The sequence below is a fragment of the Zingiber officinale genome, chromosome 2B (assembly GCF_018446385.1).
Source record: "Zingiber officinale cultivar Zhangliang chromosome 2B, Zo_v1.1, whole genome shotgun sequence".
In the NCBI taxonomy this organism is placed as follows: Eukaryota; Viridiplantae; Streptophyta; class Magnoliopsida; order Zingiberales; family Zingiberaceae; genus Zingiber; species Zingiber officinale.
In genome coordinates this window covers 156232142-156251874 of record NC_055989.1, presented here as the reverse complement: position 1 = coordinate 156251874, position 19733 = coordinate 156232142, and the positions used below count along the sequence as shown (strand labels likewise).

At 39.3% G+C, this 19733-nt stretch overlaps 1 long non-coding RNA gene and 1 other non-coding gene across 2 annotated transcripts; both read left to right on the top strand.

Annotated features, from left to right (window-relative positions):
• The first annotated feature begins 13885 nt into the window (after nt 1-13885).
• LOC122049918 lies at nt 13886-13991 on the top strand. The gene has a single exon (XR_006131161.1). It is a non-coding gene; the product is annotated as a small nucleolar RNA R71 (small nucleolar RNA).
• A 1265-nt stretch (nt 13992-15256) lies between these two features.
• On the top strand, nt 15257-16423 carry LOC122049716. Its single transcript, XR_006131023.1, has 3 exons — nt 15257-15963; nt 16090-16160; nt 16236-16423. It is a non-coding gene; the product is annotated as an uncharacterized LOC122049716 (long non-coding RNA).
• Nucleotides 16424-19733: the final 3310 nt, after the last annotated feature.

Sequence of the window (19733 nt, the reverse complement as noted above, 5' to 3'; positions counted from 1 at the left end):
AAGGTTGTTTATGCCCATCTGCACCGTCCCAAAAGAACGACAAACTTGCTGGAATTTATGGGCAGCAGGTAGATACACAAGGGTACAACACTGAAGTGCTAAAGACATGCTTAAAACATAAATAGGTGCTGGGACTAGTGGCTGTTCAGACATCAAAAAATTCGAAAACATAAATACTATGGCAGGAAATGCTCTAATATGCATGGTATAAAGAACTAACAGCATAGGCCGAACATGCTATCACTTAACTGCTTAAGGAAATTAACAGCATAAGCAAGAAATGCTACAATCTACACGGTATAAGGGAACTAATAGCATAAGCAAGAAATGCTATAACCTACACAGCATATGGAACCCCAATTCTGTAGAAATCTCAACCCAAATTCATCGCAGAAATTCATCCAAGCATACAACTCGCGGCAAATTCAAACACAAGGAGAACTACAATCTGAAAACAAGGAAACGAAATCCAAAGATTCGAAGCAACTCCTACCACAGGTGAGTAGTACTTACATACGGTTCATGGACTTACAACCGGCGGTAGGGCTGCTAGGGCTTCTGGGGAGATGAAAACTTCGGCTTCTCTTTCGTGCTCACGTGTTCTCTTAGGCGAGAGGAGCTCGGATCCGCAAGGTTCGCCGGAAGAAGGCCTTCGCCAGCCGCCGGAGACCAAAACCTAGCTTCTTCTTCGCTGTCGCCCGAGCAGGAGCGCCGCACGCAGTCGGGATCAAGGAGAAGGGCAGATAGGGTTTTCGGCGAGAAAGGGAAAACTTATAACTAGGTTTAAATTATGCTCCAACTACAACTTAATTAAATTCGCTCCCCTTCTTAATTACAAATCAACCGTAGACCAGTTGGTTGGCTGGGTTCGGCTGAGGTTCGTCTCGGGTCGAGGTCGTGGGTTCGAATCTTGGATTACATAATTTTTGAGCTAAACTTCTTTCGTTTTGTAAAAATACCAAACGACCTCCAAAAATTACGTAAAAATACTCCAAAAATTTCTAAAAATCTCTAGAACATTTCAAAAGTATTTCTAAATATTTTTATGGACTTTTAGAATTTGAAATAGGGAAAATTGGGTCATTACAAGATTTGCATCTTCACATAACAAAGTTTTGATACATTATTTATGTCTCACTCAAAATACAGGGCAGAACTTAATATTTGTATTGAGACTCTTAAATTTCAAGTGAGATGGTAAGCTAATAAACTAGAATTTATAATTTTTTTATTGAATCAAAAGTATCAAAATAGTAATCATTGATTAGCTCAGGAGAAGTTCAATGTATTGATAGGTTATATTTATATCAAATATCAAAATTTAAAATTTTCTTTTAGTTAGTATTTAAAAGTAAAATTTTTTCTTGTATTGATTCAAAACTAAGGCATTTAATGTTGAATTTAATGAAACTTATAGGCATCTTTCAACTTTGTATCATTTTTGAAAATTTTGATGATGTTCATGTAACTTTGTGATTTTTCAAGAAAACCTTTCTTTGAAACTTTAAAATTTTTATTGATTTGTATATTTTTTTTTCAAGCAACATAGGGTTAAACTTATGTTTTCATTTAAATATGTATGGATAATAATAAAAACATTTTTTTGATCAATTGTAATTTTGTAAAAAACTTATGTTTTCATTTAAATATTTCATAGTATTGATAATTTTTTTATTTATTATCATCAATATAATTTTTTCATTATATCTAATTATTTAAATTATCAACTAAATTTTAGGATTTTTATAGTCAAAAAGTTGAATAATTACAATTTAAAGCATATTTTATATTAAAATTAATAATTTTAGTAAAAAAAAAGTGATGCTATTTTTACACTAAATTATATGTAACAAATATTTTTATTATAAAAGGTGATTACGCTCACCCTATGAGCCCCTTACAATTGGTCCCTAAGTTATATAAAGGGAGGTAAATCACGAGTTTAATTTATAGCCTACCGCCAAGTGGTTAGGGGGTGGAAGGGGTTTTTTTTCAAAAGAATATGCACCCTCAGAGAATTGGTCCTTTGCTCCGTACCTAGTCTGCCCCCCTTTAGCTAAATGGGAACCTCATGGGGACTATAGTTACCAAATCTTGACACTTATAAGGATTTCTATAATTTGTTAATTGAATAGTTTCATATTTACTTGTTCATTGCATCTTTTATTATAGCTTTATTTTAGTTAATATTAATATAAGCTATAATATAGTTTAGTATATTCTTAAGATTACTAATAAAAATTTAAATAATTTTTTCAAATGATAAATTTATTTTTAATTTAAATTCTTTTATAGAATGTATATTCATTTTTGATAGGCTAAATATTTCTATTAATTTTTTTAAAAATAATTTGAAGTATATTATCTTAGATCACTTAAATATGATTCATGCACATATCTCAATTAGATATTTTTAAAGGTAGTTTATTTAAGATATATTTATTTCTTATAGATATGACTAATCATACTGTCTAGGGGGATCCAAGCAAAGCCAACATTGCATGTTACGATTTCCAATTAATTGATTCCTTGGGAAAAATATGCCTTGTCTTTTTCCCGCAATTTCAGCAAGTTGGTTAACTGCATATTAGTAAATAGAAATGAGTACTCTTAGTATTTGTAATTTGATAATCATACACACAAAAATAAATATTTTGTATAAAAACTTTGAGATTTAAATTTAGGAACAATAAAGATAAGGTGATTATCTAAATATGTAATGTCACTTAGTTTCATAGCATATTTCACTCCGATGCCTTGAGATTTATGCTTTTAAACAATGTATGAAAATAATATTAATAACTTACATAGTAATTCAAAAAAATCAATTCTTGTCGAAGATGGTGTAGGAGCAAGCTCTCTAGATGTTGTCGGAATAATAAAAATGGATAACATAAACAGGATAGCTAAGCTAATTTTCCTTGTGTCCATTATCATGTCTCTAATATTAAGATGGATGTGAAACACAAACTTGATTAGCTTTTAAATTTAATTGAATAATATTACCATTTGGATCTACTATTTATATGGTTAGAAACATATGTTACTTTTATGTGATAAGGATAACTTAAGATTTTATACTTTCTACGTAGGAAGTTATTTAAAGTATGTAAAGAAATTAATGTTTATTTTGTATAAAGATAGATTGATAATTATAATATTTTTAAGTTACCTAAATGGTCTTGAAAATTATTATGCCAACAAAAAAACTTGTAAGAAAATTTCACATTATCATTTAATTTTTTTAAAAATTATCATAACCATATTATTGATCAATTTCTGTAAAATACCGAAAAGGTAAATCACCATAACGGAATTTTTAGAAATTTTCTGAGAATTTTTCGGAGACCATATGGACGAGTTTATGGGGATAAAATTTGGCCCGGGAAAGCCTATTTAGGCTACCCCATTTAAATAAGGAAAAGTTTATTTCCTATTTCTTTTTCTTTTTCTCCCGTTACTGTGTCGTGCCCCTAATCTCCGCGCGCCCGAGTCGATGCCGATTTTCTTCTTCTCCCCCGATCTTCTGCACTAACCGCTCAACGACGGTTGCTTCTCCCTCCGGTACAAAAGCAGTCGCCAAGGGAAGCCAAATCATCTCTTCTCCTTCCCTCTCAAGCCACTCATCCGACGCACACATACCTTCTCTGTGCCTCTCCTCTTGTTGCGTCGCCCTCGGGTCGCCACAGCCGACAGCGGCGTCGTCAGCCGAGGCCTAGATCTTCCTCGTCTCCTTCCTCTCGACTCTGCCTCGACCCTTTTCTTCTTCCTTCTGCCTAGCGTCGGCGGTCCGCCCCTTTTCAGTGCCACCGACCACCACAGCCAACTCCGATAGCCCCTCTGCCCTAGGACGTCCGTCGCCGCACGGGACCAGCGCCGACCACCTCCACACCGTGCCCTAATACCCGAACTCTCCTCTAGTATTGATGCTGCCCTATGTCGTGAGCAGCCAGTGCCAACCTTGTCCTCGACGCTAATCGCCACAGAGAGATCGTCGGCAGCAACCTTTCTCTAAGCCCTAACCTCGACCTTTCCGCTTCATCACCGGCTTGGATCTACTGTCTTGTGCTAAAGCTTCCATTTAACACACGGTAAGCATCCCTAGTTGTTTCCATCAGTAAGCTACTAGGGTAGGATTGTTATGTGTTGTTTTGGATTAGTGATCTCTATTTCTTGGTGGATAGCAAGTGATCAGAGCAGAGAGTTAGATTCCAGTAGCGTTTCCTTGTCGGCAGCACTCCAGCCAGCAACCTTATCGGCTGTGAATCGAGGTAAGGTGTAGGGATTTAGTTACATGTTGTGGATAATGGATCTTTGTGGTAGATCATGGTGTAATTTGATCATTTAGTAGTTGATTGTGCTTAGATTTATTTGTTTAGATTAATCTAAGGGGATGATTAGGGTTAAAGCAAATAACCCTAATCAACGGTTGGATTTATTTTAGGTTTGGAGATTTTTATTTAGCTATATAACTAAATACATTATCTGTTTGGTATCACAGGACTTTGACTCGAGAGGTGTCTCGACGAGGGATCTATTTCAGATACGATCCTTTCTATTGGAGGCGGGTACTTTGACTTTATGTCATTTGATATGCATAGTAGTGTTTTTAAAAAATAGCAATGATTATGTTTCTTATCTATTTCGGTTGGTCACTACCCGATCTGTTACATGCTTGTTTTGTATATTTGTTATGCACTTCATGTTAGTACCTACCTGATTATACATGCTTATAGGGGTAGTGACACAACCATGATTTTATTATGTTCAGGACCTAGGTTTTGATACCTTATCTGACCTGTGTACCTAGACCATTGATTTGGTCAATTTGTTCTAGGGTACACATTATATATATGGATAGGTTCAGGATATTTTCTTTAGGCTTAGTGTCATGCACCATCTCGCATGATTGCATGTTGTGCGATAGCCGGCTCCATTATTGTTGAGCACATCGCCAGTTATATAGATCTGCACACATCACCACTCATGGGTTAGTGGTATATCAGGCAGGTGTGTGGCAGTTTTGCTGTTAGGCTCCGCTGGTCCGAGGACTCAGTGTGGTAGCTGGCAGACAGTTCTGCTCTGTTAGGCTTTGCTAGTTTAGAGATGCAGCGTGGTAGCCGGCAGACAGTTTACTCTGTTTGGCTCTGTTGGTCCGCTCATGGGTAGTAGACGTAGCGTGGTAGCCGGCAGGGATCCCTCCTCTAGACTGGCTCAGGGAGATGAGAACATTGAGCTCCCCCACTTATGATTTGGGGTAGGAGGATAAGTGTACTCCGACAGTATCCCGTCCACTCGGTCACTCATCAGGAGTAGTGATGGCAGAGTACACGGTTGTCACAGCCCTACCCACTCGGTCTCACCATCATGTGTGAGATGACTGACTGGCGTCAGGGGTGACCAGTGTTGGGGTTGCAAGGTTACAAACATAGGCCCATATTGAAAACACATGGGAAAGATCATGAGTTTATAAGAGAAAAAGATATCTCCATTGGCATGAGGCCTTTTGGGAAGAGCCCAAGAGCAAAGCCATGAGGGTCTAGGCCCAAAGTGGACAATTTCATACCATTGTGGAGATATCTAAATTCTTTTCGATCCTACAATTGGTATCAGAGCCCGGACTGCTAGAAGGTTTAACCGCCAACTGTGCACAAGAGATATGGTCTGATTGAGCCATGTGGGTATAATATTGACCTCGAACAAAGAAAGTGGGGGCGCCTATGTTCGGATCAAGAGGACCAGACACTAGGCAGGAAGTCCTAGTTACGGCTAGGCAAGGAAGTCCTAGTAGGTCGGGTGGATCGAGGGGCAGGAAGACCTGGTGGGTCGAGGATCAGACGTGAGAAGCCTATGGTCCTTTGTTTGAGGGGGGGGATTGTTGGGGTTACAAGGTTGCAAACATAGTCCCATATTGAAAACACATGGGAAAGATCATGGGTTTATAAGAGAAAAAGATATCTCCATTGGCATGAGACCTTTTGGGGAGAGCCCAAGAGCAAAGCCATGAGGGTCTAGGCCCAAAGTGGACAATTTCATACCATTGTGGAGATATCTAAATTCTTTTTGATCCTACAACCAGGACATGTTATTGGCATCATATGCATTGATGCATTTATTGCTTGTGTTTACTGCATTTATTTGCTGCATTTGGATGGATGCATATGATTGACATGCATACAGGATTTATGACACTCTCGGTTTGACGACCTTGTTATACTTATACCCAAGTCTTGGTTAGTACAGTTTTCTTCTATTTATTTCCGTTGCATTTATCATCCTTATATCAGGAGACTGTACGCATGATTAGTGCTAGTTGTTATTTTCTTTATCATGCATATCAGTTGTTACCCGCTGAAGAGTTGACTCACCCCGTGATTATTATTACATTTCAGGTTGAGACTATCCGGAGAGTTTCAGTCTCTAGTCCCCTGCACTCTTTCGAGGATGTGTTGTTTTCGGACTTTGGCTATTATTCTCTTATTGCACTATTTAGACTTGTATTAGTTTACTTTATGGATGTTGTCAATGAGTTTTATTTGGATTTGTTTTACTACATGCCTGCATGGACGGCAGAAGAGGTGAGTGGATTCAGGTTCGTCGTGTTTTGAGCTTTATGGGTGTAGTTGAGTAGGGTTGTTTTTGAGTTTTCTTATCACTACTTTAGTTTGTTTACTACATACATGCCCACCAAATGGGCTGCCACTCACTTGGCTACCAGAATTCATAAACTCTAGTACTGAGTCTGGAGGTCTAGAGTTTGAATCCTTGGGAAGGCAAAAATCCACTGGCCAGGGGTGGGAAGTCCTAGTGAGTAACGACACGACCGAGGGTCGTCGGTCGACGACATAAGGGGTCACCGGTATGGCCGCCAGTTGGGCCGCTCAAGAGACAGCCAAATGGGCTGCCAGTTGGGCTGCCCAAGGGGCCGAGGGGCCGGGTCATTACAATTTCTATCATGAGCGAAAAAATACTAGATTCTCTTATCCAGCGGATCCATGCGAAGGGAAGAAACAATTTTTATGGCAATAATCTATGCCAAGCTACATGATAGGATTATACCTTTGTTGCGTGCCCTTCGCAATCCCGACAGCAACCTTTTCTTTGGATCCAGATCTCAGCGCGTTCAAGCATCCGCGCCTCTACGGTATCCACACGAACATATTGTCACGCTCCGCAAGTGTACGAAAATGTCGCAAGTAATATAAAAGATTATCGTATCCACAGGGACTGGAATAAGCACTAGAAATGTCTCAATGCGAATTAGCTAAACAACTATCCAATCGTTTCAAATGCAAAGTGAAAGTAAACAAATCTAATATTATAGATCAACAAACAAGAGTTTAGTGTTTTGGGTTATGATAAGGGAGATTCTAGGAGTTTCGATTTCTTTGTAAGATTTCTTGAATGTAAATGGTTCACCAATTCTTATCCCTCAATTGCCAAACACTTGTAGAAAGTTGCCGGTTCTCTCTTGCAATAGATAACCGGCTAAGGACTGAGAAATGCATCTAAATATGATCAATTAGACGTGAACCTACGTTGTCCTTACACAGAAGCGCACCTATTTCTATGCCTTCCTCGGATATCAACATAGAAGCCCACAACTTATTAATCTATCAAGATACAAGAAACTAATCACAAAGTCCATCCTACTCTCTTGAATATTCCTATTTCCTCTTCAAGATTATCTCTCAAACGTCCTTACACGGGCTTGCACCTGTCACGTGGATCCCTCGGATGATCGAGTGAGAGTTTATCTTTACAAAGTCCACAAGAAATCCAAACAATCAATCAAGAATGAGAATTAAGCACAAATCACCATTAATCATTCAAGATCTAATTGATACAAGCAAGACGATGTCATTGAAACAAGAAAATGGCAAATCCATAAGAGATTACATCAATCCATCATACAAATACTCCCTTAATCCTAGAATACAAGTTCTACTCCATGAATCGAGGAAGAATATCCGAAGAAATGAAGATTACAAGCATTTCTTAAATCCCCAATCCAAGAAACCAAGAAAAGGGGGAAAGAGAAAACTTATCTACGAAGAAGCCTCGTCTTCGGATCCAATCCTCGCTCCGGAGTCAAAATCGTCAAGAACTCCCTTAGAATTGCCCAGAAATCCTCCCAAGAATGGGAGGAAACCACCAAATCTTGCCTTCTCCCAAAGGGGGAGAGATCCCCTTTCAATTCATGAAGGAGGGTTTAAATAGAGGAGGGAATCGGGCGTAACACGGCCCCGTGACACGGCCGTGTGAGATTCACACGGCCATGTCCAGTTCCTTCTCTGCCGAAGCTGCATGACCGTGTGACTCACACGGCCAGGACCCTTCTACTCTCTGGAAATGCTACACGGCCATGTGGTGCACACGGCCACAGCCTGCTTGGTTTCTGGAAACCTCACACGGCCGTGTAGATCCACACGGCCATGTAAGGCTTCTGCTCTGGTTGGCTTCAAATCTTGACACGGCCGTGTGAGGTTCACACGGCCATGTCATCTTCCTCTTCTGTTGGTGCCAAACTCCACACGGCCCGAGCTCCATACCAGTGCAGGGCCGTGTGAGGTACACGGCCTGGTGCTTTCTCCCTTTGTTTCCTCCAAGGCTTGCCCAAAGATGTAGATTCTTCACCAAATCGACTCCTGTGTACAGAAAATGCACAAAAAGCAGATCTCCGAACCAAAAGAGTAAATATGCTAAAAGGAAAGCTGGAAGTATAAAAATGCATAGATCAAGCATGCTCAAAGTATGTAAATGTGCGTAAAAACATGCATAAAAGAGTATATAATCTACGCACATCACACCCCCAGACTTAAACCTTTGCTTGTCCTCAAGCAAAATGTCGCAGTCTAAATTCATATGTTCTACAACACATTCATAAAACCTAGTGCACTTTCCTAACTCTATCAAAAAGTTTCATTAACAAGCATAATCATAAAAACAAGTATAGTATGGTTCAAGCATAAGAATCTTGTGCACAGTGTAAAAGTAACTCAACACCCTTCAAGTTTCAATCCATGTCCTAGTCAAGTCGTCATCAAATTTGAATTCCTAGTCTTTCCAGTGAAAGACAAGTAACCAGTGATAGGCACTTACTCACCATTCACTTGGTTCATATTTCTCAACTAACCCAAGGTCTCAAAGGTGTGCTCAATCTCAAGGGAAGCTAAGCAGTCATTTCCTCAGTAACCTAACTCGGTCTCAAAGGGGTGACTTGCTAGATTCTACTCATGACAACTGTTTTTTATATCCCTTATTTTTTTTTTTTATAAGTATTTGCATTGTGCAAAACTTATTCACAAATGTACTTTTTAGCACACATGTTGGGATATTTTGATTTTTCCAAATGAGCTTTAATGATTTGAGCCTCATCCAGTAACCAAAATGAAAGTTGAGAAATCACCATGGAAACCAAGTACTAAGCAAACAAGATGAATCATGATTATTTCAATGACATCAACTATTCAAGCATCAAGCACAAGTGTAGTGAAGATAAAATCCTTAAGGTTGAACCAAAACTAAAACTCATCACCATAAGATTCTCAGCTTATTAATGCTTCTCAAGATCGAAAAAAGAACTACACAAAGTTTACTACTAGCATCATTTGAACACCATGAATCAAGACAATAATCGTGCTAACATTTCACTTGAATCCAAGAAAGCATATAAGTGAAGATTGATGTTCTCAAAAAAAAAAAAATTTGCCATGATTATTTCAAAAACAAGCAAAATAAAGCAACAAGAACCAACATGAAAAACTAACAAAAACTAAAAACTGAAAATGAAAACCAAATTTCAAAAACAAGCAAAATAAAGCAACAAGAACCAACATGAAAAACTAACAAAAACTAAAAACTGAAAATGAAAACCAAACTAAACAGTACATGACATCCCCCAGACTTAAACTTTTCATCGTCCCGATGAAATCAATATGGTGGAGGAGGTGGAGGTGGACGAGAAAAAGGAGGTCTACGACGTGGTTGGCCAATAGGAAAACTAGGAAAACCTGGAATCTCACCCAAAGATCTATGATACTCATATAAAGCATCTACTTGTTGGCTAGTAAGCATCATGCTCTGCATAAAATCTCTCATCCTAGCCTGATTAGTATCATAATCCTGCACAAACTCAGCCACTTGACCTTGAAAATTCCTCGTAAACTGAAAATGATTTTGTACCTCCCTAAACTGATCATCAGATAAAGAGAAGCGCCCCTCCAACATTTTTCGTTGGGAATCTTGCTTCTCATGAAGTGATTCTAGAGACGTATGAAAATCTGAAAAATCAAACCTAGAAGATCCCGTGCCATATGCAAAAGAATACCTAGCGGGCTCCATAAAACTAGAAGGCTGCGGGTGTCCATATGACGAGGGCTCATGATGTGGCTCAGTGTCTCTAGGTATAGAAGGGTTATCCTCAAAATCTAACTCAGAAATTACCCAATTAGCCGGGTTACAAATAGTAGTTCGTTCAGGAAAAGGAAGGGGTAAAGGAGAACCACTCCTCCTAGGAAACGCGAAACCATTCTCATCCCGAACGATCATTTTCATAGCAAGACATGCATCAATGTCAATCATGTCATTACCATGAATTATTTCCAACCCATCAACATCAAGATTTAAATTATAAGCTATTCGGGTAATCAAACCACCAAAAACAATTGATCCCGATGATGCCCTAGCAGATCTTAATAAGGTTTGAACAAAATGAAAACCAGAATCAAATTCAACCTTATAAAGCATAGCCCATAAAGCATAAAGCTCTATCTTTTTAACCACCCCATCACTCTCTCCCCTACCAAAAATAGTTTTACCCATGACTCTATGTAGATACCTAAAGATGGGGTTTTGCATATGGGAGGCCTTAGCTCTTGAAGGCTCATAAGGTTGATCTAACCCAGTTATTGCATTCCAAAAATGATTCCAATTAAACCTTGGATCAAACCTACGAGGGCTACCGGTGGTTAATCCAAAACAAGAATTAAAGTCACTAAATGCCCATAGAAATTCTTGATTCATTAGTCTAAAAGAGATTTTTCCAAAATAATCATCTTCATTAGTAAAATGGACATCCAATGAACTCAAAAATTCCAAAACAAGACGAGGATATGTAGCAAATGGGTGTACATAATATCACTCCAATCCAAAACCCAATCATCAAATCTACATCTTCCCTAATTCCAAGCATATCAAGAACAGTTGGGTCCATATATCTAGTACACACTATCTTTCTATTGACAAGAATTGCAAATCTAGTTACTTGATCATCATTTCTAAACACAATATTGAATTCATTGTCATTACCTTCGTTGCGTGAAGTCCTTTTGCCTTTGCCCTTCACTGGTTGTTTTCCTTTGTCTCTTGATGGCTCCTTCTCTTTGTCTCCACTGGATCCACCACCTCCTTTGCGAAGTTTCTTCAAAATATTGGACATCTTGATGAGTTTAGATAGGGGAAGAATTATCTAGAGTTGGAAAAATGGAACTCAAAGAACAAAGATCTTAGGTTAGGAGAACAAAAAGTCCAAGTCTTAGAAAGGAGGAGAATCGGATCTAAGAGATCTTGAGAGATTAGAGAGGAGTTTTTAAGAGATCGGGAGAGAAAGATATGTTTTGGAGAGTTGGGGGTGTGCGGAACACGGCCAAGATCTGGCCGTGTAAGGTAGAAAGAAGACTTTAATAACTCTCCTACACGGGTCGTGCAGATCCACACGGCCTCCCCCTCTTCCCTCTCTGAATTCTTCACACGACCGTGTCTGGGACACGGCCTCTCCATCCTTCTTCTCGGGATTCTTTACACGGCCGTGTCTGGGACACGGCCTATACCTTTTTCTCCTCGGGAGATCCCACACGATCGTGTCTGGATGACACGGCCCAAACACTTCCCTTCTCTGCAACCTTTACCTGGCCATGTATATAGCACACGGCCTGGCTCTGTTTTGCACCTAACCTGAAAACAAAATCAAAAGAATGCATCAAACTAAAAGAAATTAAAATACAAATCAAAACTAACTAAAAGAACCCTTGGGTTGCCTCCCAAGAAGCGCTTGTTTAAGGTCTTTAGCTCGACCAAACTTGATCATTCACTTCTTTTCCTCGCCCTTGGAGGACAGATATACTTTTCGTTTTTGTTGGGAGATCTTCTCCCAACATCTTCCACCACATTGTCTCCTTTGTTTGGTGGCCTTCCATAAGGATGGAAATTCCATTCCTCAAGTTTATAAATGCTTGTCCTGCTACAAGCATTTAAAAGAGACGAGACATGGTTAGAGATATTAGATAGATCATATTCCAACCTTTCCTTACCAATTACCAAAGAAAGCTTATGATTTTTGACATCAATTATAGCTCCAGCTGTAGCAAGAAAAGGTCTTCCTAATATGATAGGAATCCTGGGGTCCTCTTCCATGTCTAACACGACAAAATCTGTGGGAATAACATTCCCGTCCACCTCTACTGGCACATCTTCTATAATATGCAAAGGGTACCTGCAGGAATGATCAGCAAGTTGAAGTGCCATAGTAGTAAGTTTAATATTTTTGAGACCTAATTTATTACAAATTGAATAGGGAATGAGGCTAACACTTGCCCCCAAATCACAAAAAGCTTTTTCAAAAAATTCTTTTCCTATGTTGCAAGGAATATAAAAGCTCCCTGGGTCCTTTAGTTTTGGGGAAGTGTTCTTCTCCAAAATAGCACTACATTCCTCACTAAGCGCAATTGTCTCAACCTCTCCCCTTCTTCTCTTGTTTGACATGAGATCCTTCAGGAATTTGGAAAATCTAGGCATTTGAAGAATAGCATCAATAAGAGGTACCTCTACACAAATTTCCTTAACTTTTTCTAAAAACTTGCCAAATTCTTCATCTTTCTTGAGCATTGTAAGTCTCTGAGGAAAAGGGACAGCTTTGCTCTGATGGTTCAGTGGAAGAGTCTCTTCAACCTCAATGGTACTCTCCTCATTAGTTTGAATCTGATTTGGTATAAGAGGAGAGAGCTCTTCTTCTTTTTGTATCCCTTTTGAAGCGGTCACTTGGGAGTCTCCCAAGATCCGTCCGCTCCTAAGCTCAATTCTATTGCAATGCTCCATAGGATTCACATCAGGTTTTCCAGGAAGTTGTCCTGGTGCTCTGGATGATGAGGAAGCTAGTTGGGCAATTTGACTATCCTGGATCTTTTGATGCTTATCAGAATTATCCATTCTCTGAATGAGCTTTGCTAAATCTTGCTTCATTTCATTCTGACTTGAGATAATTTCTTCAAGCATCTTTTCAATATTTGACTTTGGTAAGCCTTGAGAAGATAGATGTTGAAAATTTTGCTGCCCAGCTTGAAAATTTGGTCTTACTCCCATAGATGTTCCTTGATCTTGATTATTTCTGTAAGAAAAATTGGGATGGCTCTTCCATCCAGGGTTATAAGTATTTGAGTATGGGTTATTCTGCCTTTGATTGTAACTCACGATTGCATCACATTGTTCCAGTTGATTGATTTGTGCAGTGATAGCTCCCAATGGACATGAGTCATTTGAGTGCTCTGAACTCCCACATACTTCACAAGATGTACTAATAGCATTGACCATATTAGCACTAGTCCCCATATTTTCAAATTTCTTTGTAAGAACGTCCAATTTTGCAAACAAAAGAGTAACTGCATCTACATCAAACTTCCCTGATGCTTTAATTGTTGGGTTTACAGAAGAATAGCCACCACTTCTTTCATTTGCCCATTGATGATGATTTTGTGCTACACTGTCAATAATTTCTTCAGCTTCATCTAAACTTTTATTCATAAGTGCCCCTCCAGCAGCTGAATCAAGGGACACTTTGGTATGATAGTTGATACCATTGTAAAAAGTGTGCAACACTAACCATCTTTCCAACCCATGATGCGGGCATTGTCTGAGCATACTATTATATCTATCCCATGCTTCAAAAAGAGATTCTGAGTCAGTTTGCTTGAAGCTTGCAATTAAATTTCTCATATGAGCTGTTTTGCTTGGTGGATAGAATTTATCAAGAAACTGTTACTCACACTGCTCTCAAGTGGTGATGCTATTAGGGGCCAAAGAATTCAGCCATTGCTTTGCCCTATCTCTTAAGGAAAACCCAAATAATAACAATCTAACTACTTCTGAAGGAACTCTATTCATTTTCATGGTACCACATATTTCATAAAAGACCTCTAAGTGTTGATTGGGGTCTTCATGAGGTCCTCCACCAAATTGGTTCTGCTGCACCATAGATATAATTGCGGGTTTGATCTCAAAGTTATTAGCTTCCACTGGAGGTCTTGAAATACTAGATCGAAAACCTCTTGCATAAGGTGCTGCATAATCCTTGAGTGGTCTATTCGCCATGTTCAAATGTTCCTGTTCTTCAATTTGCCTTTGAAGAATTCTTCTTTTATGGAAAGTTCTGTCAATCTCAGGGTCAAAAGGAAAGAATTCCCCTGCAAAGTTAGATCTTCGCATACACAAGAACAAGATAGCAAATGACAATTCAACAGAAAAAGAAAAATAAAAGAATCAAAAATGCAGAATTGAATTTGTACAAAAAGAATTAACAAGAAGTAAGAGTTATACAAGAAAGTAAAAACAGAAATCTAATGATTAGTTACAACTATGCAATATGAAAGGAAAACAAATGTTATGTTTAGTCTAACTCAATTGATAATTCCTAATGTTATAGCGCAGTCCCCGACAACGGCGCCAAAAACTTGTCACGCTCCGCAAGTGTACGGAAATGTCACAAGTAATATAAAAGATTATCGTATCCACAGGGACTGGAATAAGCACTAGAAATGTCTCAATGCGAATTAGCTAAACAACTATCCAATCGTTTCAAATGCAAAGTGAAAGTAAACAAATCTAATATTATAGATCAACAAACAAGAGTTTAGTGTTTTGGGTTATGATAAGGGAGATTCTAGGAGTTTCGATTTCTTTGTAAGATTTCTTGAATGTAAATGGTTCACCAATTCTTATCCCTCAATTGCCAAACACTTGTAGAAAGTTGTCGGTTCTCTCTTGCAATAGATAACCGGCTAAGGACTGAGAAATACATCTAAATATGATCAATTAGACGTGAACCTACGTTGTCCTTACACAGAAGCGCACCTATTTCTATGCCTTCCTCGGATATCAACATAGAAGCCCACATGTAAAATACCGGAAATAGGCGAATATTAATAAGGGAATTTTCCGGAATTTTTAGAAATTTTTCGGGAATTTTTCGGAGCTCGTACGGACGAGTTAACGGGGATAAAAATGGGGTCCGGAAAAGCCTGTTTAGGCTACCTCGTTTTAAAGAGGAAATGTTTGATTTTTCTCCCTTTTTCTTTATTCTTTTTCTTATTTTCCTCCGCCGTTTTCTTTCATTGCCGCGCGCCCGAAGTCCTCACCCCCTTGCCCTAACCGGCGCCGAGCTAACCGCTCGCGATTTAAGCCCCGATCAAGGTTTGTTCCTTTTTCTTCTTCTCCGCTCTGCCGTCCCCAAATCGCCGGTGCCTAGCCTCTGCCCCGACTCCAGCGATGCCACTGCCGGCACCGATTTCCCAGCCTCGGCTGCCTTTCCTCTATGCCCTAGCATCTCTGCCGATGCCACTGTCTCTCTTTCTCCCGACGCCGAGCAGCACCGAGCCCTAGGTGCCAACGCCGTCGACGCCTTTTTCCGACCTCTTCTGTGCCACTCCGAGACTCCTTGTCCGAGTTCTCACCGTGCCCTAGCCCCCGCTCAGCAGATAGCCGGCTGCCAACACTCAAAGCAATTGTCGATTTGTAGCCTCTGCCCTAGCCTCTGTTTCCGACGCTGGTAAGGGTTATGCCGTGGCCACCACTTGGGATCTGTATGTCGTCGTCGCCCCTTTGCTCTGGTTTACTGCCTCAGTAGCCCTTGCTGGAAACAACACCGGTGACCTAACTCCTCCGTCCTCTAATCCAGTGAGCTACTGGATGAAGGTAAGGATTAGGTTGAAATTTTAGTTGTGCACTAGTAGTTGATTGGGTTGTTGATGCATTTGTAGTGTGATTTCTTTCGATTCGATTGTTGGAAGACAGTGACCTAGTTGGTTCCGGTTATCACAGCATCAAGAGTTTGTTGCTGTCTCTGTTTGATTCCGGCCACCACCCCCTGTCAACAGCTTGGCACACCTGAGGTAAGATTAGGTTGTAAGATGGGTTGTTGTTTGATTTGTGATTCCCAATTATTGATCTCAACATGATCTGATCAGTAGGAAGGATTCCAGCAGCAAACGATCCTACTTCCAACAGTGATAAAACGGCTGTGAGTTTCAGGTAAGGCATAGGAATTTGATATATGCTATTGATCATGTATGGGTTGAATTGGGTTTATGTGTTGGTCAGGGATTTGCCCTAAACTAGGGTTAGAGAGTTATTTAGCTATTTATGAGAATGTAGCTAAATGAAATATATTTATATTCGTGACACAGGATCTTGATGCGAGACGAGTATCTTGGAGTCAGATTTGGATCACTTTATTGGAGGCGGGTACTTTGACTTATGTCTTTTGATATGCATGATAATATGTTTAACATATAACAGTAATTGTGTTACCTGTTTATTTCGGTTGGTCACTACATGATTAGTACATGTTGTTTGTTTATTTATTCTGCACTACATATTATCTACCTGATCACATATGCCTTAGGTAGTGACCTAACCACATGCTCGGTTATATTCTGGATCTAGGGTTTATTTGATACCCTCTTCGATTTGTGTACCTTCTATTTGATACGTCTTCTTGTGGTACACACTTTGTATCTATTTATATGGATCATGCCATGTTATTCATGAGATTGCCATGTTTAGTATCATGCATCATGATTGCATGCTGTGCGATTGTCGGCTCTACTTTGGTTGAGCTCATCGCCAGTTACATGTACTGCACACATCACCCATGGATTTGTATATCTGGCTGGTGTGTGGCGGTTCTGCTGTTTGGCTCCGTTGGTCAGGAGACTCAGCGTGGTAGCCGGCAGTCAGTTCCGCTCTGTTTGGCTCCGTTGGCATTTAGGGTAGCAGCGTGGTAGCCGGCAGATGGTGGACTCTGTTTGGCTCCGTTGGTCAGGAGACTCAGCGTGGTAGCCGGCAGAGATATCCTCCCCGTCATCGTGTACCGGGAGATGAGAGCATTGAGCTCCCCCATTTATGATTTGGGGTCACAGGAGTACTCCGACAGCATCCCGTTTACTCTGTCATTGCACAGGAGCATTGATTTCAGAGTATGGGGTTGACATATGCATTTATTGCATTTTTATTTGCTTGTGATTGCTGCACTTATATGCTGCATTTGTTTGGATGCATTGATTGACATGCATACAGGATTATGACTCACTCGGTCTGACGACCTGTTACCTTTATACTTTGATCCGGTCAGTACAGTTATCTTCTGATTTCATTTCAGTTGCATTTACCCTCCTCATATTCAGGAGACTGTACGCATGATTAGTGTTGTCTGTTATTTGTTTTATTATGCATATCAGTTGTACCTGCTGAGTGTTGGACTCACCCCGCCTCCATTGTTGATATATTTTCAGGTTGAGGCTGTCCGGAGCAGTTCCAGTCGCTGGCCCCCCATCTGCACGTAGAGCTGGTTCTCTACTAGGTTGTTATTTGCTTTATTTTGGTTTTTCTTCCATCAGACTATGTTTTAGTTTTGTTTTGGATTTTATTTATGGATATTGTACGGATTGTTACCGTTTGATGGACTTTTGGATGGTTTGGTTTTTATTCTACTATATGCCTGCCTGGACGGCAGAAGAGGTGAGTTCGTTGGATTTGAGCTTTACGAGTGTAGTGGAGTAGGGTGGATTTCGAGTCAGAGTCCTATTGTTATTGATTACTATTATTAACTGCGTGGTTGTGACAGCCAGAGGCTGAATATCTTTATAAACTGCGTGGTGTTTGTTTTTTTTATTTTTGTTATCATTCCAGCCGCCTGTGGCTGAAGTATATGTGATATGTAGAAAGTTTCATATTGTCCACCGTACAGAGGAGATGCTGTCGAAATTTCTTCGGACAGAGACTCCTCTGGGGCGTGACAATTTAGTGGTATCAGAGCAGGTATACGATACTTGCTGTGTGTTTTGGATTTTTACGATCTTTGTTTTCGTATTTTGCATAGTTGGTATAACCTGATACCAATTGATATGGTATCAGAGCGCCAAAGTTTGGCGATACTTGTTGGATTTTCGTGTGTTGGATTTTTGAGATTTATCTGATACCAATTTATTTGGTATCAGAGCGGGTTATGATACCTGCTTTCGGTGTTCTGGTGATTTATCGGATACCTGTTTTTGGGTATTCTGGATTTTTGGATTAGCCCAAGTTTGCGAGTCAAACTGGGTAGTTGTTTGAGTGACATGGATTTTTCCATTACGATTGGGTTTGGATTTCCGTTTCGGATTTATATGGATTTCCGTTGTTGTTCTCGATCGGAAATTTTGAGGTCAATTTGGGGACTGGACAGCGACGGAACATCTCCAGACGGCATATAGGTATGATGTTTAATTTTATAGTTTATGACAGGTATTAACATTCTTTATTTAGTACCTGTCTGGTTGCTGTAACACATATTTTTTGTGATGAGTTAGCCATTAAGCATGGTTGACCTTAATAGAGATCAAGGATTATAGTCTCTGGTGATTTTTCACATCATACCATCAGTAGATTTTAGCTTCTGTTACTATTAGTAGGAGATGGAGGCACATACCAGCCTCTGCTATTGTTAGCTGGGTAGTGGATGATACCTACATATTTATGTTGTTTTAGCCAGTGGAGGTTTTATACTCATATCTTTTGGATATTAGGATACCCGATATGATGAAAAATTGTTCATTAGGGGAGTTACCATGTTTGATCATTGTTGAGAATGGTTTGAGGTTGAGGGATATTGTGAGATAAGATATTTTGATGTGTTGATTTCTAATGATTTAAGAGAGTAAATGTTATGTGGTTGTTGATGATCTTTTAGTGGATAACTATTTTGATGATCTTTTATTTGGGTTATCATTGATGGTGATATAGTGAGTATCATGTATAGTGTTCACAGGTTGATGTTTATAGTTGGTGATCAGATTATAAATTGGAAGCTAGAGAGTTTATGTGCCTATGAGATTTTTGATTTTAATAAATCTGGTTAATTGTGGTTAGTTAACAGGATGATAAAATTGATATTTGTTTCATCTGATATTAAACTATGTGGATAAATAATGATTTGATGTTTTGAATGCTAACTTACCCTCATGGAGAGTAGAGACTTATTCATCTGATATTAGTGGGCTGATATTTTTGAGGATAAAAAAAAATGAGGGTGTCTTGATGATATTGAATTCTAGCTTTTTCTTTTGGGTCGTACACATTTATTCATATGATATTATGTGGATTGACATTCTCTAGTTTGAGATGATGTATTAGTGTTGAATTGACCCATGAACTGATTTAGTTATTTGATAATGTAGTATACCATTTGATCGTGGTTTGATATACCTTAGTTGCTTGTGGAGGATTAAGGTATTCTTGATTAGTTAGTAGATGAATGATTTAGTTTTGTTGGTTGATCAGTAGAGGATTGTCATACTCTATTCTTAGAGGTTTGAACCTTTAGGTTATTTGTGCTTAGTTATGTATTTAGAGCACATTTGAGTACATGCTTTGTACTGACGTGGAAAGGACGGATTCAGCCGTATATCATTGTCGGCTTGGATAGG